This window comes from Molossus molossus, unplaced genomic scaffold (genome assembly GCF_014108415.1).
Source record: "Molossus molossus isolate mMolMol1 unplaced genomic scaffold, mMolMol1.p scaffold_m16_p_21, whole genome shotgun sequence".
Classification (NCBI taxonomy): domain Eukaryota; kingdom Metazoa; phylum Chordata; class Mammalia; order Chiroptera; family Molossidae; genus Molossus; species Molossus molossus.
In genome coordinates, this window is record NW_023425357.1 from 27,864,965 (window position 1) to 27,892,210 (window position 27,246).

The 27,246-nt window shown below is 47.9% G+C and overlaps 1 long non-coding RNA gene across 1 annotated transcript in view; it reads left to right on the forward strand.

Moving 5' to 3' along the window:
* Positions 1-23,483, forward strand: part of LOC118638533 — a 116,951-nt gene extending 93,468 nt beyond the window's left edge. The window contains exons 6-9 of the long non-coding RNA XR_004961107.1: positions 13,921-14,127; positions 20,490-20,577; positions 21,129-21,282; positions 23,383-23,483. This is a non-coding gene — a long non-coding RNA (uncharacterized LOC118638533). The remainder of the gene's footprint in view (positions 1-13,920; positions 14,128-20,489; positions 20,578-21,128; positions 21,283-23,382) is intronic.
* Positions 23,484-27,246: the final 3,763 nt, after the last annotated feature.

Consider the following 27,246-nt stretch of genomic DNA (forward strand, 5'->3'; position numbering starts at 1 on the left):
AGTGTCAGCGAGAGATAGGGCAGTCTTAACTTTTCCGGGCCACTAGTAAAATCAATAAGTTTACCTTGGGAGACATGAGACTTGGTCGGGAACAGGGAAAAGGGGTCTGTTGTTTTCACCCATTTCCAAGGCGGATGTGGACCTTTGGAATGATGCAGGCATTTCAATGTGAAAATCGAAGTGTTGATGTTATGGGATCTGACAGTTCCTCCTTCCTTAGCGTCAGAGCATTTCTGGAGTGCTGTGTCCAGACGGGAGCCTGGGTTCACGAAAAAGAAACTGGAGAGAAATCAGAGGAAGATCAACAAAAGCGTGCAAGAAGAACGAAAGCCAACGGGTGCTAGGTTCTTACTCTGTGCCTGGCCCTTTGGACGTTGGGAACTTTTTTTTTCCCCCCAAAGCCCTGTGATATGGATAGTGTGTTCACCAATTTATAGATGAGGAGATTGAGATTCTGAATTTAAGGAAGTTGCTTAAAGATTAATGACTAATGCCCTGGCTGGTTTGGCTCAGCAGTTAGAGCGTCGGCCCACGGACCAGACAGGCCTGGGTTCGGTTCCCCCTAAGGGCACGTACCTCGGTTGCAATTTGTCCCCGGCCCGGTTGGGGTCGTGTGGGTGGCAACTAGTTGATGTGTCTCTCTCACATAGATGTTTCTTTCTGTCTCTTCCTCCCTCTTTCCCTCTCGCTCTATCTGAAGATGAATGCAAAAATGTCCTCGGGTGAGGATAAAAAAAAAACATTAATGACTAGCAAAAGTCCAAGCTGAGATTTGAGTGGAGGCCTCAGTTGTCGGCCTAAACTACATTCTCCAGAGAAACCATCCACAGGTACTGAGGACACAGGCATTGTCTTCGCGTAGTTCAAGCATTGGCATATGAAAGAGGAAACAGGTTTAATTATGTGGGTTTCCAAAGACAAGAACTAAGGCATTTGCTGCGGTTTCAGAGAGCAACAGATTTTTTGCTTAAATTAAGGAGGACGTTATAATTAGAATTATTCAAGAGTCCAAAGATCCATCCAGGTAAATCTCAAATTTCCTTCTGCTAAAGCTATTTAAGTCGAGACCGGCCATCCCTCGTAGATATGTGGAGAAGATTCCTCACTCTTCTCGTGGGACAGAGTTTGAGCTCTAAGACCTGCACCGACCCTTCCAACATTGAGAATTCTGAGTCTAAAAGCCAAGCCCACCGGAAATTCAAGTATATTGAGAAAGCACCAGTTTGCCAACTTCTCTGCTTCCACAGTTTTGAGTTCCTGCTATTCAATCCCACGTCCGCCCCAGATTTGGGGAGTAGTTTCCGGCTCTACAACTTGGGAGCCCTGTGACCATAGATCAGTTACCTACTCTCTCTAGGATCTTTTTTCCCAAATGCAAAATGGGGGTGATCATGCCTTCTTCAAACAGTTGTGAAATCATTGAATGAGACATTCACTTAAAAAAAAAAAATACTAGTCACCATTCCCAGATCGTAGCAAAATATCAATTCATGTTAACGATGGGTAGCAATAACATTGTGATCATAGCTATGATCAGCAGAGTGATATATATATGTATACATATTTGATGCTTCAAGCTCACCAAGGCAGTTTGAGGCTTGAACAGGCCAGAATATCCGAGGTGCCCTTCCTCTCATGCCACGACACAGCTTACCTTAGAACCATGCAGCCTGCCGGGTGCCAGGCATTCTGGGCCAGGCTCGAGATGCAAGTCCAGGACCGGGACCCCTTCTGAGGGCACCTTTTGTCTTCTTGCCTTTTTTATTCTTAAATATCATTTTTATTGCTATCATTTTTTTTTTTATTCTCACCCGAGGACGTTTTTTCCATTTTTTTGTTCAGATAGAGTGCGAGGGAGAGAGAGAGAGAGGGAAACATCAACGTGAAAGGGACACATCAAGTGGCTGACATCCACACGACCCAACCAGGGCCGGGGACAAACTGCAACCGAAGTACATGCCCTTAGCGGGAACCGAACCCGGGTCTCTCTGGACTGCAGGCTGACGCTCTAACTGCTGAGCCAAACCGGCCAGGGCTATTGCTAACATTTATACATGAGGCATGTTCATTTTAACCCATTCAACTAGCCTGAAAGTATGTAAAATACAAAATGGTATTCCCCGTCATGCCTGAACACACACCTTCGCATGCACACACACTCCCAAAGGGAGCGCTTGGTTGAGAACTTGATGTGTATAGTCCCGGATTTTTTATTTTTTTTTCTGTCCAACCACAAAGAGTTCCCACTTCACTATGTCTTTTACATCCTCAGCAGTTGTAAGAAGTGTCACCACTTTGCATAGGATGGGTATAAAGATCGCAGGGGTTGGGGACAATGTCATGCAGGTAGTAAGTAACTGTCAGGGTCAGAACTTGGCTCTGAGTCCAAGGATTCTTGTCCCAACACCAGCGGTCTTGAGGTTGTTTAAATCAGCCTCCTGGCTTATGACAAAGAATCACGAGCAAGACTATGAAAGCAAAATTGAATTCATTAGTACTGGCTTTGAAGCTTTTACATTTAAGAGGAAACTAATTTATAAAACCCTGCAAAGAAATAGATAACTAAAACCTTTACCATCCAAGAATGTGTCACAACGATTTTCTCTAAAATGTAAGACAAAGCAATAACACTTAAAATTTTAAGAGGCAATTCAGACACTTTGATATTTTATGTTTGGAGTAAAATAGGATTTGATAGAAGCCTCACTTTCTAGCTAGTTTAGTCTTTTCCTACCACCGACTCACGAGAGGAGTTCAAAATGCTGCAGTTCAGGGGAAGAAAATGTTTGTCTTTCTCCCTAATGCTCCCTTTTTTGGAAGTTGTTTACTTAATCAGAATCAGACATTTTTTTTTGCAGGCTTGGCAAGTGGCTACCACTTTTGAATTTGTTCTGATTTGATTAATTGGACCACAGAGAAGACATTGGAGCAGAACTGGCTAGATATTTCCTTTTTATGAAGCTAAACATTTGGGCTTTGCTGCATTTTGGGAGGGGGCGGGGTCTGTATACATGAGACCACAGTGTTATATATTCCTAAATCCACGGCTGAATTTAGAACACTTCACATTTTATTTCGTGGTACCTTCTCTTCCTGATGGATAACTTTTTGAATCGTAAATGCGGAGCTCGTTGTATATCAAATATTCCAATGTGGGGTGACATGTCTATGACAGGTCCTTGGTGTGACTAGGGAGCCCTTCCATATGTCACAGGACGACATGTGGTCAGGTTGTGCAGACCAGAGTTTCCCGGGCAACCGAGTGGTGCCCTGGTGGGGTTTCCTCGAGACGGTGCGAACGGTTTTGCAGATGAGCAGTCCGGAGCCACCGTGTCTCCAAGCTATTGCTTGCTTTCTTTTGTCTCCTGCCCTGCATCCCCCATCATGCAGCTGGACTACGCGTGTGGGGACCGCATTCCACTGTCGTCACTCCAGAAGGTTCTTCGGGGCACATAGAATTAAAAAAGAAAAATGTAGCTCAGTGTTTTAAACTATTAATATAGTCACATTAGATAAAATCATTTTAAAGTTTGTAAAGTGAGTCAAGTTATGTAAAACTAAGTAAATAGTTCAGATGGCACACTGATTTAATGGAAGGAAGGAAGGAAGGAAGGAAGGAAGGAAGGAAGGAAGGAAGGAAGGAAGGAAGGAGGAAGGAAGGAAGGAAGGAAGGAAGGAAGGAAGGAAGGAAGGAGGAGGAAGGAAGGAAGGGAGATTATGAAGATGGCACAGAAGCATTTGATCTCAATTTCTAAAATTTCGACCATTCTACTTTTTCTATTTATATCATTTTTTAATTTCCTTAACTACAATGATAATGATACCTAACACTGTATTTTCCTTCAAATTCACAAAATTTTCCTATCTACATACCTATATGATCTTTCTTGACTTTTTTTTTTTTTCCAACAAGGAGGAATAATTATTATTTGTTGGCTGTGGGGAGAGAAAGACCTACAAAGCTGCCCTCTGGGTCATGTTAAGAGAACTTAGTCTGGAGTCAGATAAGCCTTTTATACATAGTAGTAGTTCAATAAATATTTGATCAAATACACTGTGATGAAACGTGATAAGATTATTACATAATTAAACAAACCGACTTGTGTTTTAGCTATTGGTGAAAAAAACAATATCCACAGAGCAAGGATTCTCAAACTTTAGTGATCACAGTCACCTGGAGGGCTTATTAAAACTGAGTGCAGGGGCCCTACCTCCAGACTTTCTGATTCAGCAGGTGTGGGTGTTACTGAAAATGTGCATTTCTAGTGCGTACCCTGGTGATGCTGCTGCTGCTGCTGGTCTGGGGACCAGGCTTTGAGAACCACTGTGCTGGTCCACATATATTTTTGGAAGACAGTTCTTACGTCAGTGTACTCCAAACATTTTTGAAAGCTCGTCCCTTCTCCATTTACCTCACTAGGCACCCTTGGATGCTACGGGAGATGGACAAGTTTGCTCTTTGGTAGACTGGGAGAAGCCTCCCAGTTTTCACAGCTGTGCCCGGCATTGCCAGGGACTTGATTTCCAGCAGGGGTTTGCTTACCAGCAGGACTCTCCTGATCCTCCGCAAGGACAAGTGCCTGCAACTGAAAGTACCTGGGGAGGGAGGGCGGGGAGGCTTAGGTTTCAAACGTCTTTCACTGAGGAATTACTTTTAAAGAGACACACAAAAATAACGCACGCACTGAGCCCAGACACTGTCATTCACAGAAAGCTTACCCTCTGAAGCTGGCTCCTCGCCAGCCTGGAGCCAGGTGCCTCTCTTGGATGTGAGTCAAGTGCCCTGCGGCCACCTACGGAGCACCAGGTAGGATCCTGGAAGCCTCTCGCCTCCCTGTGGAGCTCGATTAGCATTTCCCGTCCCACCCAAGGCCTCCCAGCTGCTGACCGGGGTCCAGCAGCCCAGGCCGGCCCTGCTCACCCTGCACCCATCCTGGGCAGGACCCTCAGGACAAGGACTATAGAGCTGCCTCCTTGGCTTGGGGCTCCCCTCAGAGAGTATTGTTTACACATGATTCCAGTGTTTATAGCTTCTTATCTCAGGCCTAGTGGCTGCAGAAACAGGAGGGCCAGACCATCAAAACGGAGACACGGGTTTTCATTGCAAAACAACGCAAAACAATCAGACTTTGGAGGGGAGGTCAGCGTGGATGGGGAGCAGGTCCACTGTGCCCAGAGAGGGGCGTGTATGACAGGTCCTGCAAGAGGTGAGCTCACCGGTCTTCAGCGGGTCCCACAAGTGCAGCTCAGAGGACAGGCAGGTGCTAGCCGTTCACCCGCGGGGCGTGCGTTGAGTACACGCATATCTAAGTGAATCAAAGGCAGAGGGTTTGTTTTATTAAACATTCAAGAATGTCCCGTGTGGCGGTCATGAGAAAGTGTCTCAGAAACGGGCAAGGGCAGGGATGGCACCGAGCAGGCCCCGCGCGCGGCCAGGCACTGGATTCCACAGCTGCGCGCTCAGCCAGGGCCACACGTCGGGGGGCTGCTCCCGACCCATGAGTGCGCATAGCCGCCTGACTAAGGCAGGCCCACTCCTAGGAGATGGGACTGCTGAAGGCCTCATCAATGGCCTTCTGGAACATTCTTTATACTACATGGAAGTCTACGATGCTTCCACTCAACCACCCTGCTTTCTCTCCTTCACGTGGGGGCTGAGCCACATGCTGGTTCGATGGGTTTCCCAGCCTCTGTGGCCCCTCCCCATGTCTTCTCACAGATCCCTGAGACCCTTGCCATTGACTCCTTCGCAGAAGATCCTGTGAGAGGAGAGAGCACAGAGAAGGGTCGGGGTGGGGACCAGTGGGAGGCTACCCGGGAGAAGTCCAGGCTCAGGCACATGCCAACTGTGGCCCATTAGACTGACCTTTATCAATTAGGGCAATCCAAACCGGTAATGAGAAGATTCGCTTTTACGTTTTAGAAATGGACAGAAACAACAATGTTTTTGCTTAAGCCTCAGCTAGTGATTATGACTTCTGCCTTCCGACGGAAATGGCACTCTTGCTAGACAAGAGGAGCCCGGCCTCTCCAGCCTCGTGTCACCTGTGGAGACTGGGTGAGCGGAACGGGGCCCGAAACATTGGTGCTGCGTTAGCTCCTCTGCTCTGCGAGGCGTGAAGCCAGGCCTGGGGAGCACACCGACGAGGTGTCCCGGTGCCGAGACGGGCCTGGAGCTGGACGGGCGGAGGCCAGACTGTTCTGCACAAAGGCAGGAGGAGAGAGTCTTGGGGTTTCTGGAGACCTCAAGTGTTGGGCGGGTGGCCAAATGGCTTGTAAGGACGGGTCGTCTGATCACTTGTACGGTTTAGACCTCGGAACGCAAACCCTTCCGCTGGTGGAGGTGGTGGCTCAGCGTGGTAGGTGCACCTCATGCCAATGAACTGTACGCTTCCCAGTGATTCACGACGTCACGTTGATGTTATGTGTACTTGTGCTGGTGAATTCCAGGTGTCCGCTGGGCGGAGGGATGCCCAGACAGCTGGCAAAGCGCTATTTCCAGTGCCTGTGAGTGTTTTTGAAAGAGATTAGCATGTGAATGGGTAGACTGAATAAAGAAGATTACCCTCCCCAATGCCTGTGGGCATCATCCTATCTGAGGGCCTGGCTAGAAGGAGAGTTGGAGGAAGGGTGAATCCCTGTTCTCTGCGGGGCTGGAACATCCGTCGTCTCCTGTGTTGGGCGAACATCGGAGCTTCTGCTTCTCGGGCCTTCCGGCTCAGACCAGGACGTACAGCTGCTGGTGTTCAGGCCTTTGGGTCTGGACTGGGCTACACACTGCCTGTCCTGGGCCTCCAGCTTGCAGGGGGCACACAGTGGCCTCTCTATATGTATATATCTTTCAGGATGTTCTGACTAACACAGTATTTTATCACCATATTAATTAAAGCATTTGGATTCCTAAACTTTAGCAACAACTGCTACACACACAAATGCCTTTCTTGAATGATTTGGGGCAAACAGGGAAGGTTGTCATCTACGTCTGGGTGGACGCGGGACAGAGGAGAGTGCAGGAGAAGAGGTGAGCGTCGGCGATGTTGGGGCTCCCTGGGAACCAGGTGTCTAGGAAATCACTCAAATTCCGAGAGGGACACTGGACTTCTAATAGTGTCAGGGCTTTAGGGATCACACAGACTGTGTCCACACTTAAGGGACAGAGTGAACCGAGCTCACATAAAGATGGAGTAAAAGGGTTCAAAAGGACTGGAATCTATGCTCTGGCTTAGAGTTTAGCAATTGCTGTTTACATTACCTAATTCACAGGGCGCAGTTAAATGGCTCTGCACATTTAATGCATACCAATTCTTATTATCTGATGCTACCTTTTGATAGACTATTCCCTCTCTTTGCATCTGTTAAATGTTTACTTGTCTTTCATGTTAACGTTCGTTCATTTTCCTCTAAGTTTGTGTCCTCCTAAATGTCCTCTTCTCTCCAGTACATGCCCTGCTTTTAGCTTCTCTGATTTTTCTCTATAATTAAAGCATATAAAGGCCGTCATGGGTCAGGCCTGTGACTTGCTTGGCTGAGTATTCTGACACCCAGGGGTAGCCCAGGTGAATTATGAAGGTCCAGTTTGAAAGTGAGGATGAATTCTAAACACTGCCCATTCTCAGCTGAGGTCTTGTCTAGTCCAGCATCAGGGATGGCTACACAGACATCTGCTGGTGACACCAGAGTACAAGGGTTTTTCTTCCCATAGTAAGACTCCCTGGGAACGTGAAGCTACCGCTGGCATGACTGGGGGTGGGTTGTACCCATTGGCCCAGTGCATCCTGGTACTCAAGAAAAGATTGTTGCCCTGGCTGGTTTGGCTCAGCAGTTAGAGCATCGGCCCTGGGACCAAAGGGTCACAGGTTCAACTCCTGGTCAAGGGCACGTACCTGGGTTGTAGGTCCAATCCCCAGCTGGGTAGGGTTTGTGCAGGAGGCAGCCAATCTATGTGTCTCTCTCACATCTCACATTGATGTTTCTCTTTCTCTCTCTCTCTCCCCTTCCCTTCCACTCTATCTAAAAATCAATGGAAAATATCCTCAGGTGAGGATTAACAAAAAAAAATAAGAGGAAGGAAGGAAGGAAGGAAGGAAGGAAGGAAGGAAGGAAGGAAGGAAGGAAGGAGAAAGAGAGAGAGAGAGAGAGAAAGAAAGAAAGAAAGAAAGAAAGAAAGAAAGAAAGAAAGAAAGAAAGAAAGAAAGAAAAAGAAAGGCTGTTTCTGGAAAATAGCAGACCCAGTTCAAATTCTGCTCCTGTCACTCATCCAAATTATGTCAGCTGCTAATTACTTACCCCTTCTTTATGCATTAGACATTCCTACTTTCATTTTCCAGATTAGGAAACTATTTCTCAGAGTACTTTGAAGCTTTTCTTTAAATGTGCACAGTGCTTGGCCAAGTACCAAGCGAGCAATTAATTAGTGGGAGTAACTTTTGTCATTGTTATTGTTGTTACTACTGTCCCTTTCTCAACCCAACTAGAATTTCTCTCCTGTCACAGAACTTTCTGAGACATAGTCCTTGTGCTTCAGTTTCTTTAGTTCAACATTATTAACCAAACCTATGATATTCTTCCTATGTAAAATTGAATTCAAAATGGGAGCTCTTGGGAAAATGTACAGCCTTGCAAATCTGGTGTTTTGTGGGTGCAATCATCAGGTTTGTGAGTGATAGCACCCAGGAAACTTAAAGAGGAAGGAAAGGTATTTATGTAACATGTATTCATTGGGCACCTATCATTTGCATGGTATGGGACAAACATGTGGACTCCAAACTTGTGCTCTTTTTTTTTTTTTTTTAATCCTCATCTGAAGATTTTTTTTTTTTTTGCATTTATCTTCAGATAGAGCGGGAGGGAGAGAGAGAGAGAAACATTGATGTGAGAGAGGCACATCGATTGGTTGCCACCCACACAACCCCAACCAGGGCTGGGAACGAACTGCAACCGAGGTACGTGCCCTTAGCAGGAACTGAACCCGGGACTCCCTGGTCTGTGGGCTGATGCTCTAACCACTGAGCAACTGGCCAGGGCCAAACTCATGCTTTTTTGACTGCATTACCATGTGCCTACAATGGGGGTAAGCGGAGATCTGGGTCTCCATCCTGGCCCTGCCTCACTAACTCTGTGACTTTGGCCAGTAACCTCAACTGTCAATGAACCCAAGTTTCTTCATCTAGTAAAGGGGATTAGTAATGGCCTGGCTGAGCATCTCAATTAGTTGGAGCATTGTACTGTGCACCAAAAGGTTGTGTGTTCGATTCCTGTTCAGGGCACATACCTAGGTTGTGGGTTGGATCCCCAGTCAGGGTGCATATGGGAGGCAACCAATCCATGTTTCTCTCTCACATTGATGTTTCTCTCTCTCTCTTAAAAAAAAAAAAAAAATCATCACCCTGGCTGATTTGGCTCAGCAGCTGGAGCACTGGCCTGCAGACCAGAGAGTCCCAGGTTCAGTTCCCTCTAGGGGCACGTAACAACAACAAAAATATCAATAAAAATATCCTTGGGGAGGACTTAAAAAAGGGTGGGTGGGTTTGAGTAGTAACTCGCTCATAGAGCCGCTGCATGTCTGAACGGGGTGCCCTAGTGAATGCCCCCTGCACAGTGTTTGGCCCGGACTAACTCTGGGAGCCTGTGAGTCCCACCTCGCCGCCCCATCCTAGGTGCTGGTCCGCAGGCCCCTGCTGCTGCTTCCCGTTATAGCTCGGCTGTCCCACCCAAGGGAGCTTCCAGAGTTCTGCTCAGTGGATCGTGTCCCAGCTGTTAGCAGCGATGCTACCAGTAATACCTGCAACAGGTAAACCGTAATACCTGCAACATATTCCATGTCATCCTATTAAACAAAGCAGCACACGGAAGTACCTACGATGCCATCTCAACTACATCAAAGAGTGTTCACAGATGGAAGGTAGCATGTTCTCTGCCGTTATCTTTGATAAGTGGCTGATGAAGTACTTATTCTCTCATAACTCTTTTTTTAATATTGCAATGTTTTCAAAAACTGCTTTACTGGTTTTGTCACCATACCTACTTATTACTATTTTAAATGAACATAATATCTGCAAATCCTTCCTATTAAACGTACTCATCAGCTCTATAGTATATGTGGCAATTAATCTGCTTTTAGGGGGAAGGGTTTTTTTTTTTTTTTTTGATTGATTGATTTTAGAGAGAGAAATATTGATTTGTTGTTTCACTTACGTGCACATTTGTTGGTTGATTCCTGTATGCGCCCTGACCAGGGATCTAACCCACAACCTTGGCCAAGTATTAGGATGATGCTCTGATCAACTGAACTACCCGGCCAGGGCCTTGTTTTGTTTGTGACTGCATTCTCCTTACGTGACTTTAAACCAAATAAGTGTCTCATAATTAAATCACGGTGTTCAAAGCTGTGTGTTTGTGAGAGATCTTTCATTTACTGTACAGTTAATTCGTTGGACAAAGCAATATTCAGTCGATTCTGAAGGAGTGGGCGGTGTTCAGGCACGAGGGAGCCCACGGTGGGGGGCGTTTCCATTGTAATGATTTTCCTCTGTGTCACTTAGCAGTTTTCCAGGGCTCTTTCCTTATGGCAGCACTGGGCCATTGAGGTACCTGCTTTCTAATCAGCCTGGCTGCCGTCCAGTCAGCCTCGGCGGAAACTCACGAGGCACAGGGTTTAATTGGGGCCACCCACCATGGAAGCGCTTCCCCCCTTTGTCCGAAGAGATGGAAGCTCTTACTGTAAAGCACATAAAAACGTCCCGTCCTGCAGGGCAGCACAAGCCGCTCTGATGTCCCGAGGCTGTTATGATGTCCCAGTTCAATGTTAGCTTTTCAGAGAGCCTCGTCCAATCACAGGGGAGCTAGCACTCTGCAGAGAGAGAGCAATATAAAGTATTAGGTTGCAGTCTGGACACAGCCCCTGATGTTGGAACCTCTCTAAATAGATCCCAGACTGCTTTAAAAATAAGAAAGACCCCCCTCCCATCTCTTTCACTATTACCCCTCTGGCACCTTGGATTCCTTAAATTAATTCCTTGCAAAAGCCGGTTGAGTTCCAATAATTGTTTTTAAATGATCTGCCTCTTGAAACTGCGCCTACAACCTCGTGGAAAGGCCGGCCTCTGGCGCGGTGGGGCCAAGTCGCTCTGCAGCTTCTGAAACAAACTGCTTGCGTAGCGGGGTGCAGGCCCTGTGCAGCCCCCTCAGGAGGGTGGCGATTGTGTAACCGGGGAGACAGCGTGTCTAGCGGGCCAGATCACGGCGGTGTTTCGGATGCTGCAGATACATCAAGAGAGCTGCCACCTCTCCCTCAGTGTGTTTAAAAGTGGACACGTTGAATGTGGATGTGAATGTGGCATCTGCAAGCGTCCTGTGGTCTGTGCTTCGCAGGATAATGCAGTCGGCACCCTGGGAATAAAGAGACTTGCTCTGCCTGTCCTGGCCATCGCGGGCAGAGGGACGGCGACACAGAGAGGGAGAATCATTATGAAGCCACCGCTTATCGAGTACTTGGTCTGGCACTGAACCTGCTGGTCATGATGACCTCTCTTCCTCCTCCTGTCACCCCTGTGAGACTGTCCTGTAGATGGGTAAACTGAGGGCAGGAGACTCTCTGAGTTCACCCAGGTAGTGTCCACGTCCTGTCTGTCTGACTCTTTCACAGCATTTCTGAAAAGTCCACTGGAGACAGTCGCCTGGGGACCGTCTCAGGTGCAGGTCCTGATTCAGGAGGTGGGGATAGGGCCTGAGCCCCTGCATGTCCTGTGAGCTCCTAGAGGGTGTGCACACCGCTGGTCTGGGGAACGACTCTGAGTATGGGGGCTCTAGATAATGGTCCAACTGGCTGCATATTAGAGTCACCTGGAGCCCGGGGCCTTTAAAAATATTCCCAGTGGGTGGTCAGATCCATCAACTCAGACTCTCCGGGGTGAGACTTGGCCACTGCGCACCCAGGTTAAAGCATCTGCTCAGGTGGGGGATGGCACGGCTCAGATGCCAGGGCAAGCCTCAAGGCACTTATACTTATTTTTAACAACAAAAACGTATGATTTAGTCAGGAAGGGATGGAGAAAAAGACCACTGGGTATGGGAGGGTGTAGGAGGGAATGGAAATGAAGTCAAGCTGGGGAATGCGGGAAAGAGTAAAAACAAATAAAAACAGCTGGAGCTCGTCACGGCAGGTGTGGAACCTGTTTGGGTGTGGAATTCGCTCCTTCCGGGAGGCAGTGGTCATGAGGTTCCGCCTTGGGCTGGCTGAGGGGGTGATGTCAGGTGCTGTCTCAGCAGTCTGGATCCAGTTCCTTCTGGGCCATGCCTTTTGTTGTTGTTGTTAATCCTCACCTGATGATATTTTTTTCCATTGATTTTTAGAGAGAGTGGGAGGGAGGAAGGGTGAACGAGAGAGAAACATCGATATGAGAGAGATACATCTATTGGTTTCCGGACCGGGGATTGAACCTCTAACCCAGGTACCTGCCCTTTTCCAGGAATCAAACTCATAATCCTTCGGTGCATGGGGTCTAACCACTATGCTCACCAGCCAGGGCTGGGCCGTGACTTTCTGATTCAGCGTATTTGCCAGTGTGGATGTCTTAGCCCTGCTCTGGTACTGGAGGCCGACAGGACAATGGCACACTCCGCCCTCGGCAGCTGGGGAGGCCCGTGGGTGGGGGAGGCCGTGGCCTCCGCTGTGCTGGCCTCACTTTTGTAACAGAGGCCGGAGGGAATGGCAGGTTGTCATAGGAACAGGAGGAGTTGTGCTCCACCCAGCCAGGGTGATCGGAGAGGTTTGTCCTAGGTGAGGAGCTTCCTGTGACCAATGCCAAGGGCTGAAATTGAGGCATGAACTAAGGCAATGAGATGAGGAGGAGAGGGGCTGATTGTGAGGTATTTTAAAAGCAGGTTTGGTGACCCAGTGACTCTCAGTACCCTCCTTCACTTCCCACAGGCAGGGGAGGCTCCAAAACACCCGGCATTGGATTGTGGGCAGATGGTGGCAGATGGAGAGAGATGGGTGCTTTACGATTGGCTTATGCCTTCTTGAGTTCAAGGTGCCTCTGACGTGTGGAGTTAAAAATGCCTTGTTAGCAGGTGCACATACGTGTCTAGAGTTTGGGACAGAGATCCGTACAGGGATAGCAGAACTGGGACCCAAATGCGCAGGAATGGAGATCCTTTAATGAGAACAGATAGTAGACAGGGATGCCGTCTGGGAAGCACCAATGTTTAAGGGACACAGAAAAGGACGGGGGAATAATTGACAAGTACAAATTAAACACGAAAGAACACAAACAGGACAGAGTCACAACCGGGCCGCTGAGGAGGTGAGAGGGGTCCGAGGAGGAGGCGGTGCTGGTTAATTTCAAATGCTACAACCATTGAAAGAAGATCAAACACTGCTAAGAGCTAAGAGTGCCACCTCTCCGCTCTCAACATGCTTAATGGTCCCCCTGAGTGAAAGCAGCAGTCTACCTCGGTATCTCTCTGTATTTATTGTTAAATTGCTTCATTGTCCTTTCATGATTATGAAACTCTTTTTTGGAGTCTGGCCTTGGTGGGACCGTTTCAGGGCATCGGGGGTGGAAGTCAAAGGTAAATGACTCAGGACATAATGCGTTTGCCTTCCCTGCATAGCCCAACCTTTGCAAAGAGCATCCTGAGATAGTGTGAACACATGGGAAGGGTGCCGAGGGGGAGGGGGAGATGGTGACACCGGTCATGGAGAAATTGCAGCAGGTGGGACAGATGCTGGCTCCTGGTGCATTGTCCACGCCAGTAAGTAAAAGCCGAAGAGGAGGCTGCAGCCCAAGCTAGACACTGTGAATGTCTGTGCCCTCTCTGGGTGTGGGTTCTAAATCCCGTCCCCCCAAAGTGTCATTAGCCCAACCGGGGCACTCTTGTCCTAACTGGCACAGCTTCTGACCCTCGGCCCCCTTCCAGGTGCCTGTGCAGGCGGGAGCATCATTTTCTAACGCACATGCGGGCGCCCGCCCGGGAGCTGCAGCCCTGACATCACATGGGAAATACCGGCGTCCAGCCTGGAGCTGGGGTGAAAGAACGAGGGGATCCATCCATCTTTAAGCAAGAGATCACAGCCTCGGGGAGTGGATGGCTTCAGAAAGAAGGGTCAGAGGAATTTCATGAAAGGTGAGAACAGGTACCACTCATTGGGCACCAGGGGTTGTGGGTGCCTTATTCAGCTGGACATTGTTTTGTATGTCACTTCATTCAGCCCTCGTGAAAGTAAAACATATGCAGTAAGGGCTATTCTCCCTGTGTGAGAGGCGAGTACCTGAAGACGATGTGTTCAAGGTCACCTAGAGAAAAATACTAGGACTGTTTCGGTGAAAGTGATAGCAACCCCATCCAGACCAACTTAAAGGGGAAAAGAGGCGGAGGGGGTTCTTGGCCTAAACGGTAGTGATTTTGAGGATTATAGAAGATACAAGAATCATGACTTCAGACATGAACCTGTGGATTTTCCTCTTTTTGCTGCAGACAGCTCTAGGCTTGAGTCACGTATTGTGACAACCTCAGCTGAAAGATGGGTCCATTCGCCCAAATTCTGCAGATCAACGCCAGTGAGTGTTTCTAATAGGCGCGCTTGAGTCCAGGTCCGACTCTTGGCCATTAATTTTCGCCAAAAAGAAAGTGTTATTATTTGTTGGGGCGGGTCTATATCATGGATTAAACTGGAAAAGGGGAGATGGTAGGGCGATAGAAACATTTAGAACGCAAATTACCCTCTGCTACCCCAATATCTAAACTGCAAATACGTACAGCTCATCAGTGGAGCAAGGATTCAATCCCAGGCCTGTCCTTTATTCTCTCTGTTACACTTTGCTTTCTCCATGAATAGGAAATGAGCCAAAGGCAGCCCAGAAGCTTTAAATCCGATTGACTAGGAAGTAGTTCTGGCATTCAAGTGGAGGCCTAAGTACCGTGGGCCACAATTACTGGGTTGTAATATATTTAGTTACATCAGAAACACCCAGGTGTTAGTTAAAAGGCAGATGTCTGGGCCTCATCCCAGACCCACGTAATTGGAATATTCATAGAGATGCCCAAGAACGCAGGTCTAACAATCCCCCAGGTGGTTTTGATTAGCAGCAGCGGTTCCCAGGCCTGGCTGTACCAGGTGTGGGGAGAACCGGCTGGTGTTAGAGAGGCAAGTTGGGGAAATCACTGAGGCAGGTGTCTCAGCCCCTGGGTGATGAGCTCACAATGGTGGAAAATGGGGAGAGAAGACTTCAGGTGAACCAAGGTCATTTCCCTTTGTTAGGCAGCGGCTGTTTTCCAGAGCTTTTGCAAGGTCTCTAGTCCACTCTTCCGCCGTGCAGAGAGCTCAGAATTGGCTTTGGTTCGCTGATGGAAATAAGGAGTGTAGTTCTAATCCTGCCTCTCGGCCAAATAAACTACTTTTAATAGTAGGCCTTGGGAAAGGACTAAAAATAGAACAGGGAAGCAGTACGCAGCCAGGATATGGTCGGCAGAGGGAAGGAGATGAGCAGAGAGAGGCCCTCCGATAGAGGAGTCAGAAGAGGGAGCCCCATGATACAGAGAAGGCAGACGGGCACAGGTTACTGAAGGAAGAAATCCATTGCAGGAAAGTGTGGTGAGCGACTGAATAAAACGGGAGGAGGGAGAACAGTTGGTAACTCCTAAACTGTGTTTGGTAACACTGTCTCCAGTGCTTGGTGTTAAGAGATTCTGCTTTCCATATTCGTCACTGACAAATAATAAACAAAAGGTGCTGCATGTCACTTGCTGGAATTTTGCTGTATTTTGTGTGATAAAGCAAACAGCTTATGTTTCTGGATGGTTATCTCCGGAAGACAGAAAATGTTCGGACTTGCTGCTGTCATTTCTCCCCACCCCCACCCACCCCCACCCACCCCCACCCACCCCCACCCACCCCCACCCACCCCACCCACCCCCCACCCCACCCACCCACCCACCCCCAGTCTTTGAGGCTGTGTGGCTCATTGCACCTGTTTCGGAGATGCTGACCAGAAGGCAGCCCTCGCTTCTCTGGGCTTCAAGGATGCTGGTGCCTTTCCATCTCTTTATTTTTCTTTTTGGCTCCTGTGTTGAAATAAGTTCAGCCCTGTTTTCTGTTTCTGCTTTCACCCTGTACTGGGATTGGATGCGTGGCTTTGGATATCTTTCTCTTTGGACGTGAAAATGCTTTCTACGGGAAACTGTCAGGAGTCTGTTAAATAAAACCCGGCAAACTCTTCGGCGCAGCCTTAGCACACCAGAGCAAGGGCTGTGGCTAGCACAGTGCAGCACTGTGGTGGGCGAGGTGCTGAATGTCTCTCTTTCTGTGGAAGAGACACTTGTATCTTCATGGAGCAGAGACCAAGGGAAAGGAACAAATCACAGGGACTGACATTTCTTTCTTGCTGCAGCCAGGAGGAGGTATTTGAATTTAGGCATATTATTTGGGGAAAAAAATGGTTAAAGTTACGTCAGTGTAGAAAGAAGGAAAACCAATGTACCATGGATTTTAGAGGGGAAAGGGGGACATTTTTTTAATGCAGTTAAGAGTGAATAGTGTGATCTCTCCAGCTCACAATTTTCCATTTCCTTCCTTCCTCCTTCTCTTTTCTCCCTCACTCCCTCCCTACAAATATTTACTGAATGCCGGCCGGTGCCGGGCTCTGGCTATGTTTGACAGAATACAGTACAACTGGGATTTTTTTTTCTCTTTTTCCGCATTGGTTTATGCAATGGACTGAAAATGTGTGCCTCTCCTCACCCCAATTCCTATGTTGAAACATAGTCTCCAATGTTTGCTCCGATGGGTATTTGGGGCTGAGCCCTCATGAATGGGACCTGATAAAAGAGACCTCAGAGAGGGCCCATGCCCCGCCCACCAAGCGAGAACAGTGACAAGGAGGCTCTCTATGGACCAGGAAGTCTGCTCTCACCAGCTATCTGCAGGAGTCTTGATCTGGGACTTCCCAGCCTCCAAACCTGTGGAAAATAAATTTCTATTGTTCATATGCCACACAGTCTATGGTATTTTGTTATAGCAGCCCGAACAGACTGAGACATATTACTATGGTATTCATTATAGCGTCTTCAATTTATAGTTTAAAAATCAGCTCAGATTTGTATTTCCAAGTAACTTAGAGGCCAGGTGCTACGTTGCAATTCAAACTGCAATTCAAACCTTTTGCTCATGACTCTCTGTCACCATCTAGAGACAATTTATACATATTGCAGGGACAGTTCCTGGAATGTTGAAGGCATGAAATCATTCCAGAAGTTATGGCTCTGCAGTGTTTGTGTATCAGCCCTACAGAAGAAATTGGACCTGGTCATCTTCAAATAAATGGAATTGGAAGTTTTGATCTCTAGATGTACTAACATGTGAGAAATCGGTCTTGGTTTCTATACTAAATCATGGAGAGGTGGGATCTACCAAGTACAAAGGTACACTGGGGTGTGGGAGAAGAGCTGCAAAATCAGTGGGGATGGGGCTCTTACATTATTGGGTTCAAGAGGAGGTCTCCAGTCCCTCCTCTTGTGCACTCAACTAATCCTTGTTCAGTTGAATGAGAGGCTATGAAGCTCCAGGTCGATGGAGAAAAAGACCGCAGAACAGGATTGCGATAACACTGTTCACTCGGGTTCTCACCAGGGGCGATTTTGCTCCTCAAGGACATCTGGCAATGTCACAACATCTTGTCACAATTGTGGGGGTGCTGAACACCCTATAAAGCACAGGACAGCCCCCAGCACAAAGACTGATCCAGTCCCAAGTGTCAGTGGTGCTGGGGTTGACAAACACCACAATCTAGCCGAGTGTCTTAGAGTGGGTCCCTGAGACTCTGGACCTGGCCTTAGTGAGAAACCTCTATTACGGGCTACAGAAGAGGGCAGCCCAAGGGGGATGAATGACTTCATGCAAATGTATCTCAGTGGAGAGATGCAAATGAGGGACAGGGTTACTTTCAGTGGAACTGAACAAACCATTTACCCTTCCAGCTTCCCTTAGTGTTCACCTGGCGATATAATTCAGTGCTGCCTACCCGTCTCCTTTCCTATCTAGTCTGTTGCTTGGTGACATGACTCTAAGCACTGTGTTTACTGCATGTCCTTAATGTCCAGCTATTTACTGACATCACATAACGCACCGAAGTCACCTGTGTCAGAATCACCCAGAGGTGCTTGCTACAGATGCATTTTCAGGGCCTACGCCAATCTACCGGACCAGAATTTCCATGGCTCATGGTTCAGAAATCTGCATTTCAAGCCAGCAGCACAGGTGACTTTTGTGCCCATCCAAGTTGACGTAGGATCTACAAAGTACCAGAATCACAGGGGATCCTCTCTTCTAACCTTAAAACCCCATTTATAGAGCTCAGGAAAACATAGTCACGTAATCCTTGGGATATTCTTTTGATGTTTTACTTTTATTCCTATTCTACAGATCGTAAAATAGAGGCTATGGAGCTCAAACAGGTTGTGTAGGGAAAGCTGAGTCTTGTCGAAGTGGAGTTCTCACTGTGAGGTCAGTCCAGAGAACTCGCCCTGGGCAGGGGCTGTGCCTCTCGCTCTGCCTCTCAACCCAGAGTTACCTCTCCAGCGCGGGAGCCAGTAAAATGGGCTTATCCATGTGGAGCTGTCACTTGTTCTAAGCTGTGACATGGACCTCATCTTAACCACCTCAGCACCCTGAGGACCGGGGCAGGGGATACGCCCACCCACTGCCACCACCCTGGTCCAGGAAAGATACCATCATTACTCACCGTGATTCTAGCAGCGACTTCCCCTCTGCTTGGCACTTCCAACCCACATCCACACATGACCATATATTGCCTCCAACACATACATTCTCTCTCTCTCTCTCTCTCTCTCTCACACACACACACACACACACACACACACACACACTTAAATCTAACTGACTCCTACATGCTCTACACCAGCCTACAAGGTTCTCTTGACCCGGCCATCTGTTTCTGCCTCTCACTCTGGCTGGCAACTTTTCCGTCATGGCAGCCTGTGAGAATATATTTTGCTCATCACTGCAAACAGTGGGGATCAAATACATGTTTTGAGTCCATGAACAGGCACACTGCAAATGGGATGCACGCCCGTGGTGACGGCGGCACTGTTTGTTACAGCTGATTTCTGCAGATCGGTGTGTTTGGGGCCAGGATTCCATCCGCAGGAGCTGGAAGTATGGGCACTTGGAGAGGAGAGAAAGATTAGCAGAGGTGAGGCCACTGCCAGAAGGCTGAGTGCGTTTTAATTTATTGGAATAGCATTGGATACTAACATGATATAATGTTACCACTTTACAATATGACATCTGTGCACGCTACTGAGTGCTCACCACCCCAGTCCCCTCAGTCATGCTGCAGACAGTTGGCAAGGCTCAGAGCTGCAGCCCTCCAGGTTGCCTGCATTTGCGAGTTTCGAAATTATATATGTGAGGCAATCTTGAGCCCATCTGAGCCCGGTTTCTTCATCTTTATCAAGGAGTTAATATTTCCCACCTTTGCAAGGATAGGGCCCAAGGTAAATTAGATAAAGCAGGGGATAGCACCTGGCACTTGAGAGGTGTTGGAAATGCTCAATACCTTGTCTGTCTTGCCACCCAGAAGACTTGTCAAAGAGAAGTCTGCACAGGCAGCAAGAAAGTCGCGCCACTTACCTGAGCCTCCCCCTTTCTCAGCTCATCTCTTCGGGCGCTTAAATTACGTTTTCCAAGCCTGACCCAGGGCGCTCCGCGCTCTCTCTCGGCGGTGGGTCCCTCCCTCCCTCCCCCTCGCGCTCACCCAGCCCCCCTCCCCCTCCACCCCCTCCCTCGGAGCGGGAGCCGGGAATCCCACGCCCTTGCACCAGCCCGGGGGCTCGGACGGGCCCAGGAGCCGCTGGTCGCCAATCACCGTGCGGTGGAGAGGCGGGCGCTCGGCTCCGGCGCGCTGGGGGAGCCAGCTGGCGCTGCTTTCCCTGGGAGCCTCAGACGCTCGCACAGACCCAGACAGACGCACAGACTGGCGGGCAAGCGCGCGGGCAGGCACGGACAGAGTCCCCCAGCTGTTTGCGCTCGGAGGCGCGCTCCAGCCCCGGCCCGGGGAGCCCCCCATTCCCCGCGGGGAGCCGCAGGCGGCAGCTCCGCAGCCGGCGCCGGCAGAAGGGAGGGCGCGCAGGCGGTCGGAGGCTGGGAGGCCCCGGCGCGCCCGACCCGCGATGTGAGCGGCGGCGGCGGCTCCCACCTGGCGCCGCACCTGGAGCGCCGCGCTCCGGGGCGGCGGGGAGAATGCGCGCCGTCCGCAGCCACCGCGCCCGCACCTGACCATGGAGTGCGCCCTCCTGCTCGCGTGCGCCCTCCCCGCCGCCGGCGCGGGCCCGCCGTGGGCTCCGGCGGGACTGGGGCGCGTGGCCAAGGCAGGTGCCCGCCGAGGGGCGCGCCGAGAGCGGGTGGCAGGGGGCGCCAGGTGCAAGCCCCACCGCGCCCTTCACGCGCGATGTCACCTTTTCTCTTGCAGGCGCTCCAGCTGTGCTGCCTCTGCTGTGCGTCGGTCGCCGCAGCCTTAGCCAGTGACAGCAACAGCGGCGGCAGCGGATTAAAGGATGGTTCGTATCTGTCCCCCCACCCCCAGAAGTCTGTCCAGGCATTGTGTCCCTTCTTTCCCCCCCAAAGAGAGAGAAGGTAAAAAGTCTTACCCCCACCCCTGCGCCCCCAACGTGGCAGGTGTGCGCGCGTCTTGGAAATGGTTCCTGTTTGTAGAGGGGGGATGTGGCAGGGACTCTGAACTTATCAAAAGAATCAATGCCTCAAGCTTCAAGTCACATAAATGAGAAAACAATACTTTCCCTTGTTCACAGATGGCTTTTTTAAAAAAAATAATAAAATCGTACTGCCGTGAGAAATTGGAAAGGAAGTGGACATGGACTAGGCGGTTGATATCAAAAGGCACCTTCCTCCTCTCCTTCCTCTTCTGGGAAAGCGGGCAGACTGAGTCTTGATGAGGGATGAAAGAATATGAAGCCCTTTCCTGCTCTCTCTTCTCTACTTCTCCTTTCCTCTCCTCTGGGTTTCTTTGCCCTTGTGTCCTGGATCCCCAAAGACCACTGTTAGAGGGAAGAAGATAGCCTGAGGTCTCCGGGTCTTTCTCTCTTCCAAGGTTCCCCAGCGGAAAACCTCCAGAACATCCTTCACTTCTGGCATTTAACTTCTGATGGTGCCCAGCAGGAAATCCTTGTTTCCATGTTCCCACCTGCCATGGAACAGCTGATTCCTGATCCAAGGCGTCTAGCAAGACCTTGCTGTCCAACTAGGTTCTCTCATTTTTGGCCTTGCAGTTATCTTCTATCAGGGGACACGGGATCATATTGGGGACAGGGGAATGGTGGAGAAGGGCTGTGATAGGGGGTGGGCGAGTGAAGGAACAGGACAGAGTCAGGAATTAGCTCTTGAGAAGTTCACCTTTGGTCCAACCAGAAAGGCTGGCTGCAATTTTTAAAACAACCTCCCATTGTCCCATCTGCTCAAATGGCTGCAGGCCCCCTCTGGTCCAGCTACCACCTGTAAGGACCTCATCTTTAATCAGCCCCTGAGCTGATTGATCAGTTCATTCTCTACAGGGGCCTCTCTATGCCCCTCTTCCCATTAAGGACTGAATATTATCATCAGGCTGCTCATTCTCCCTTTGGAAACAAACTAGCAGCAGGTGTTGGTGTCTGAGTGGGTGGGGTTGCGGAGGGGGGGGGGTTGACTTTTTGGGCTGATTCCATTAAAGGTTGGTTGCATAAGGCTTGCACATGGCCTCCCAGCTAAGAGCAGGTGGAGTGTATGATGGTTCTGGACAAGGAGGTAAGAAACAGCTTATTGTAGAAACTCCGATACATGTGTCAGAGATGGTTTTCACAGTTAGGTTTTAGTAAAGGAAGAAGTGTTTTTTTCACTAAGAAAAGGCTACATTGTATCAAAAGCCACATACCTGTAAAGCATCATAATAGATATTTTTAAGAGAAATAGTGTACACTTGCTCTGTTTAAGATAAAGAGAGGAAAAAAGCTTTTTTTTTCCCAAAAAAATTTTTTAAAAAATGTATGCCCATTCAATAGTATTTCCAGTTAAAGGAGTCAAAGAGAGAATGAGAGAGTCAGATATAAAGAATATCGGGAGAATTGCTCAAGCAATAAGAGTCACAGAAGAAAACATTTAAAAATTGTCATATTGGCATGATTTTTGCTTTTGTTTTCCTGCAAACATAATAATACTTAATGATTCCTGTTAGCTATAGGGCTTCTTTACCTTTTTTTTTTCTTCTTTTTTTTTTTTTACTATTTTGGGAAAAGGAAAATTCCTCTTTTCTTCCTTCTCTAACCAAGGACCCAAGTGACTCAGACATGCCTCTTAGTTATTCAGAATCTTTTCTAAACACTTTCCCAAATTAGTTTCCCATTCTGTGCCTAGAAAGTAGAAGTGCAGAGTGCTTTTTAATGCACAGAGGGCATATTCCAAATCATCTTGTGGGATGATACCTTTCCGTCTCAATGTTTTGTGATAGAAAGCAGTGTGCTGGCTTCATTTTTTTTTTTTTTTTTTTTCCCCAAGCAGCAAATTGTTTTTTAGCTCCTCCTCCTTTGGAACAAGCAGCAATTAGTGCTGCTCTAGGGAGCAATGGTGAAGGTATTTCTAAACATGCCTTTCCAGGTGTCCCTGATCTGACAACATGTCTGAGCAACTTTAAACATCAGACTGTGTAGGAAAAGTACTGACAATGTTGAGGCATTTTTATGCACCCACGATATTTTGTGCTTACCATTAAATGGGATGGTCCCTGTGAAAGTTCATAGTAAAATGTTAAGAGTGCTACAAGTTCTGGAGTTTTATTGTCATGTGTAATTAATATTGGGAATAGGAAACTATAGTTACTTGTTCATTTTTGGAGGTATTCTCTCAAGTTACTCAGCTCTGTGAGTTATCATTGGAAATTTAAATTCTGTCCCCACCCCCAAAATGCTCCCAATTTAGGTTAAGCACTAAGATAGTAATCTCCTTGAAAAACGTCTTATTGCTTTATTTTCTTAGTTTTAGATTTATTCATTTTGTCTCCAAAAAAAAAAGAGTCAGCTTTTATGAATGAATGAAGAGTCCATCTATCCCCAGACCAGGAGAGTTTGTGGCCTTTTCCACAAACATTCTTGACATTCATCAACATTGCACTTGGCTTTTAGTTTTTATAGGAATTACTGAGGCAGAGCTAATTGTGAAGTCCACAGGGTTCTCCTCTGAATTATATCGCACGTAGACGCATGGCCATAGGAACAAAAATATCCGTGAGCTGTGCGTTGCTCTTTGCCAGCCTGTTAGCAGTGCTGGGTTGGCACCGTGGGCTCTGGGTGCTGACAGCAAAACCTTTCCCCTTGCAGATTACGTCTTTGTCACGCCGGTGGAAGTGGACGCGGGCGGGTCGTATATTTCACACGACATTTCGCACAGCGGCAGGAGAAAGCGGTCCGCTCAGAGTGCCAGCAGCTCCCTGCATTACCGATTTTCAGCATTTGGACAGGAACTCCATTTAGAACTGAAGCCCTCGGCGATTTTGAGTGGTCAATTTATTGTCCATGTACTTGGAAAAGACGGTGCTTCCGAGACTTGGGGACCCAGGGTGCAGCGATGTTTCTATCAGGGATTTATCAGAAATGACAGCTCCTCCTCCGTCGCTGTGTCTACCTGCGCCGGCTTGGTGAGTACCCCGCACTTGGCGACGACCCCCTCTTTCTGTGCATTTCGTACAACTTAAATGAACAGATGTCTGCAATATTAAATGCTCTTCCAGCCAGCTCGACCCATTCACACTGTTAGCTTTGATACTTATTATATTCTCAATTGAATTAATCTAATCTGCTCCCAGAAAGAGAAAATATAATAGAACTTTAATGACCATTTAGGACATTTCTTTTGATGTTTAATGGTCTGGGCCTCTTCATTCCCCATGTTTGAGACAATCCCCAAGGAAATTAAGTTGATGGATGCCATTCGCATTGTGGTCTTGAGAGACCAGGCATTAAATAAATCTAACGAGCTGCATGCCTCCACGATGTTCTGAAACCGGGAAACTGGATTTCAGTGCAAAGTTGCGCTCAGCAGCCCTGCTAAGCCCGACCTTTGTGGAGAAGGGAGGCCTTTTGTGTTCTTGGAGCCGGTCTGTTTGTGTCCGGCTCATGTAAGATGTCCTTGTAGAGTGTGGTGGGTCCGTGGGCATGGCAGAGAGAAGTGTGCCATCCAGGGAAGCAGAATGCTCAGAAGCATTTGAGACATATGTTCTTTCTCCTCTGCTGAGCTCCGGACCAAGAATATTTGTGAAAATGATACTTGTCTCAGAACGCAATCAAATACATGAGGCAGTACATGGTGTTTGGGGTTGATTTCATTCTGTGTTGCAATTGAGAAGTACCTTGAACTGACAGGAGTGTGTGTGTATGTATGTGTGCAGAGATACATGATGGTCATGGCCTGATATGACTAGAAGAAGGAGAATGTGGGAAGCTCAGTTGCGTACGTGGTCAATAATGTACATGGTCCATCATAGTACAAAGTAAGAGTGGCTTAGGGGCCGGGGAATGAGGACTCCCACATTCCTGGCTAGTTGAAACTTTACTATTTAAATTGTTTTCCCCATATTTGGGCTTGAAATTTAGCTAAAATCTTTCATCACCACCAGAGTTATGATATTCTTTGGTATAGTTTCAAAGTATAGAGTGAAATAAACTTTTAACAGCTCCTAATTAAACTTCATCTATTTAAATGATCAATGTGGCCCTTTAATAACCTGTATATTGTGCCATGGTTATAGACACATACGTGTGTGTGCACAAACGCGAATATCTCTTGTTTTTTTTTGTGTGTGTTTTGTTATGAGTTTCCTGCTCTTTGGGGGTTACCCTCCCACATTTCCCTCTCTTCTGTCTATTCCAGTGTCCTCATGTCCTCAGAAGGAGTCCACCCACCACAGTGGCTTAAGCACCCCCCTTCCACACAACAGTGGTTAAGAGCCATCTGGTCAGGGTCATTCTCATACCAGCACTTACCAGTAGGACCTTGGGCTAGTTGCTCGTCTTTGTGTAGTTTCCTCATCTCTGACACGGGGATAAGGAGGGCTTAGGCGACAGTGCTGTGGGATGAGGTGGCTTCTTCCATGGGAAGAGCTGCAGCTGTCCCTGGAAGGGAACGGTCGCTGCGTGAGCCAGTTCCCGCAAAACACGGTCTCCTCCTGTTGGGCTCTCGGGATTCCCCGCTCTGGGAGGGATAGGAAATCTGGTCAGTTGTCTCATATTAACTGATGTTGGGATTATTTCTCCTAAGGAGGAGATTTTCTTAATAAATTTTTTTTCTTTATTGATATGAGAGAGAGAGAGAGGAAAGGAGAGGGAAAGAGAAACATCGATGAGAGAGAACATCAATTGGCCGCCTCCTGCATGCCCCCCCACTGGGGATTGGCCCACAACCTGGGCATGTGCCCTGACCGGGAATCGAACCGGCGACCTCTTGGTGCATGGGTTGGTACTCAACCACTGAGCCACACTGGCCGGGCTCCTTTGAGCAGAGAGCAAATGAGCACTTAACAGATAAGAATGAGGCAAGTTAATTTTCACCCTTGTGCTGGAGGTGAAAGAGGTGAGTGATAATCACACCTGCCTGTGGATAAGGCTGATATAAACTGGAATCATAAAACTCAGGTTCTGTCCCACCATTCAACATTTAATGAACTTTATTTTTGTAGGCCTCGGTTTCCATTCCTGAGACCTGTAAAATTATTTGTAAGACCACTGCCATCTCTAGGCATCTGCCTCTGACTATCCGACTTGTTGGTCCTGGCAGGACCCATTTGGCCTGGTGCTGGGAGAGAATCAAGCTTATCTCATGACCTACCTCCCCAGGACCCTGCAAAACATATATCTAGATTCTAGTCAGCAATATGAAAATAAAACAAGAGGACAGAGCCACAACTGAGAAGCCGAGAGACTGCTCCACATTAATTTTTGTAACCTTGTGTTGAAATATAATGTGTATATCGCCCGGCTGGTGTGGCTCAGTGGTTGAGCGTCGACCCATGCACCAAGAGGTTGCCGGTTTGATTCCTGGTCAGGGCACATGCCAGGTTGTGGGCCCAATCCCCAGTGGGGGACACGCAGGAGGCAGCCAATTGATGTTCTTTCTCATAGATGTTTCTATCTCTCTCTCCCTCTCCCTTCCCCTCTCTCTAAAATCAATAAAGAAAAATATAATGTATATACAGAAGAGTGAAAACAAGGGAGTACAGCTCAATGAATTTTCAAAAATTTCACACCCATGTAACCGCCAACCAGATCAAACAAGACATTACCAGTCCCCCAGAAGATCCTCCCCCGTCCCCTTCCCAGTCACTACCCACTAGGTAACCACTATTTTAATGTCTAACATTGCTTAATTCAGCCTATTTTAATATTTTATATAAATGGAGCCATATAATAGTCCTCTGTATGTATATTTCAAATGTTTCCATTTAATTATTGGTGGACATTCAAATCGCTTCCAGATTGGGGTTGGTGTGAAGACTACTGTTGACCATTCTTGGGTATGCCTTTCTGTTGGAAACACTGAAGAACGAAGTTTCTGGGTCACAGGTTATGTGTATATTCAGCTTTAGTAGATTCTGCCACACAACTTTTCAAAGTGATCACACTGTTTACACTCCCGTCAGCAGGTGTGAGAGTTCCAGTTGCTCCACGTCCTCACTGGCACTTGCTATTGTCTATCTTTTCCATTTTAGCCACTCGGATTGAGTGAAGTGGGTATGAGTTTAGTTTGTATTGTCCTGATGGGTGTTGAAGTTGGGTATAATTTCTTATGCCTTTTGGACATTTGTATATTCTCTTTGGTGATCTATCTATATCATACATGGACAAGAAATAGTATAAATATTTTCAGCCTAAACTGGGGTGGTTTTTCCTTTCTCAGTGAATAGGAACAGGAATTGTGAGCAAAAACACCTTTGTCAACTTATCATCATTGTGTTGATGGCTCTGAATCTCTAAGAATGCATTGCCCCGCTTGTGAAACCCTATCAGATAGCAACAGTGAGCACCGTGAAGTCACTTGAGGCACCACGGGGAGGGGACACTTCCCTAGGGACATTGAGGAATGGGGATGGAGGGAAATAATTATGTTCCTTTCTGCTTCCTGGAACCAAACCCACAGACATTGCCGAGCTGCTTTGGCCAAACAAGGGGCTAATACTTTCTTCAAAGTTA